The sequence below is a fragment of the Diceros bicornis genome, chromosome 22 (assembly GCF_020826845.1).
Source record: "Diceros bicornis minor isolate mBicDic1 chromosome 22, mDicBic1.mat.cur, whole genome shotgun sequence".
Classification (NCBI taxonomy): domain Eukaryota; kingdom Metazoa; phylum Chordata; class Mammalia; order Perissodactyla; family Rhinocerotidae; genus Diceros; species Diceros bicornis.
Genome location: NC_080761.1, coordinates 10,116,425 through 10,119,677, shown reverse-complemented (window position 1 = coordinate 10,119,677; position 3,253 = coordinate 10,116,425).

The window sequence follows — 3,253 nt, the reverse complement described above, 5'->3', positions numbered from 1 at the left end:
TTCTCCTAAGATCAGTGAGCATCCTTATGACCTTTTGTTTGAACTCTTTGTCAGGTAGATTGTTTATTTCTGTTTTGTTTAGTTCTTTTTCTAGGGTTTTGCCCTGTTCCCTTACTTGGAATGTATTCCTTTGTCTCCTCATTTTACCTCTTTCTCTGTGCTTATATCTATGTATTAGGTGTGTCAGCTATGTCTCCCAATCTTGAAGGGTGGCCTTATGAAAGAGATGCTTTATGAGGCCCAGCAGTGTGCTTCCCTCTTTTCACAAGCTCCAAATGTTATAGGAGTGTCCCGTGTGTGAGCTACGTGTGTCCTTCTGTTGTGGCAGGGTTGCTCTTGCTGCAGGTACCCAGGGAGGCTAGACTGTCCCCCTAGTTGGCTGGTTGTAATGCTCAGCTGCGTGTGGAGCTGCATGTGGCTGCTATGGACCCTTAAGTCACTTTATCGGGTGTGTGGATCCCCAGTACAGTTGGCTGCAAGGTTTAATAGCACATTCCTTTTGCAGTTCTTCTGTTAAGTGAGTAGGCCCCCAGCATGGCTGGTTGCTAGACTCAGGGGCTTAAAATTGCTGTAGGCCTCCAGCCTGCAAGGCTCTTCTTAGCTTGTCTCAGGATTGCAGCTGAGTGGGGCTGGCCCCAGGCATAGGGGCACCCATTTGTTTCAGGCTTTGGAAGGTGGGGCTGATCCCCTATGTGGCTGTTTGAAAAGCACAAGTCTGCTGCAGCTGACAAGCCCCACTGCCTACAGGGTGACACACACACTGTCAACACAGTCCTGCCCCATGTGTGCACCCCAACCCACTGAAGCAGACCCAGTCACCCCACTGCAGAGGCCCCACACACTCCACTAATGCCCCACACACTCCACCCACTCCTCGTGCACACCCAGCCCCAAAGAGGCAGACCCACTTGCCCAGGTGTAGAGGTTCCAGGAACCCCACCTATGGGGGCCCACAAGTTGCCCGAGGGCTTGCTGTTGGGTGGGGCCCATCCCTAGGGCAAGCTGTCTGCTCTGGCTGAGCTGGATTAAATAGGTGCTCTAGTGGGTGGGGCAGACCCTGTGCTAACAGGCCAGGGAAGAACTCCAATGGGATCTGCCAGTGTCTGTGTTAGCATGCCTGTACTAGGTCACAGTAATGGTTGCTGCCAATGTCTCAGTCCCTGGAGAGGTCTCACTTCTCAGTGAGATGCATCAGGTGAATCTCTTCACCATAGGACTGTGCACTTTTTTTTCTGGTGATTTTAGGTTGCTTTCTTAAATGAGTGAATTTGTGCATGGGCCCTTTAAGAGCTGGCTTTTTTCCCCTTATGTCCAATAGCTTTTCTGGAGGTATTCCCCATTGTTGTTAGTAGCCCGCAAAGCCAGATATTATGACAACTGTCTCAGTTGTGCTGAGTCCAAAAGCTGCTTATATCGGTAACACTCCCTTGCTCAGATCCCCCACTCCTCCAGGGAAAGCTTTGTACCTTAAAGTTGCTCCTGGCTGGCCTTGAAGCCCTGCAGCTCACACAGGTGGCTTTTTTTTCTCTCCAGCAAGAAATTTCTGCCTCTTCCACCTCAGTCAGCACTGTCCCTTGTTGTGGGGGTTCTTTTTATCCAGTTTTCAGTTCTCTCTCAGGGGTAATTGTTCTAAGAGTAGTTGCAAATTTCTTGTGTCCATGGGAGGAGGTGTGTTCAGATTCTGCCTACACCGCCATCTTGACACCATCTCCAAGCCTGTGTTCTTAACTACTCTACTACACTACCTTGAGAAAGCTAGGGAAGTTCAACTTGGATGAGAAAAATGTCTCAGTGTGAATATGGTAGTTGTTTTCAAATACATGATGAGCGGTCATGTGGTTCCTCAGCACAGAATTAAGATCAATGAGTGGAAACAAAAAGGAGGCGGATTCAGTATATCCTAAAAGGAAGAGTCTTTAATAATTAGAGGTGTTTGGGGCCGGCCCAGTGGCGCAAGCAGTTAAGTGCGCGCGCTCCGCTGCAGGGGCCCGGGGATTGCCGGTTTGGATCCTGAGCGCACACTAACATACGACTTGTCAAGCCATGCTGTGGCGGCGTCCCATATAAAGTGGAGGAAGATGGGCATGGATGTTAGCCCAGGGCTAGTCTTCCTCAGCAAAAAGAGAAGGATTGGCAGTTGTTAGCTCAGGGCTGATCTTCCTCACACACACACACACAAAAATTACAGGTGCTTAGTTGACCAAATTGATTTGCGAATGTTCATGTAAAAGCCAAATGAAAACCTTATTACAGATGTTACAAAAGGATTCTTGCATTGGCTGGGCCAGGTAACCGCCAATATACTTCTCACTTTAAAATTCAGTGGAGGAAAAAACAGCTGAAAATTTTCAGCACAAATATTGTTTTTTTCAACTTCCAAAGAGTCTGATTTGTGCCCTAGTACCTGTGTAGTATCTATTCCTAGTATTTGGAAGTATCTCTGAATTAAAAAAAAAAATCAGTATAAAAAATGCATCTAAGAGAACAGATTACAGTAATTAGATCTCTATTGTAAATACAGGCTGAGTTTGATAATTAAATGAAAACTTTAATATAGGTATATTGGGTCTAGACCTTATTTTTGTGTGTGAGGAAGATTGGCCCTGAGCTAACATCTGTGCCCGTCTTCCTCTACTTTGCATGTGGGGCGCCACCACAGCATGGCTCGATGTGTGGTGTTTGTCCATGCCTGGGATCAATGAGTGGTGTAGGTCCGTGCCTGGGATCCGAACCTGCGAACCCTGGGCCACTGAAGCAGAGCGCGCCAAACTTAACCACGGTGCCACCAGGCTGGTCCAGGTCTAGACCTATTTTTGTAGGAGTTTAGATTCTATAAAATATCTTACATAACAACTAGCTGGGTTTTTTTTTAGAATGCTGTGCCTTTAAATTCACTGCTATACAAGCTAGTACAAGAAGGGGGAGGCAGGAAAAGGGGAAGAGAGAGAGAGGAAGAAGAAGAAGGGGAGGGGGAGTATGCTTTGGGGGCTGCTGGTCATTGAGGGGACAAACAAGTGTTTCAAAAGGAGTAGCTTCTCTTCAAAGTAGAAACTAGATCTATTGGGTTCAGTGCACTAACCACACATAAGAAAATAAACAGGTCACCTCACAGTAAAAGTAAAAGGGAAGAGAACATGGGCTTCACTGAGATGCAAAAGGTATTTTTGTTGTTTGGAGTTGGACTATTAAATCTATTTTACCACTTTATTCTTCAATATTGTCTTTATTCCAAAGTGCTCCAACGGATAAATGC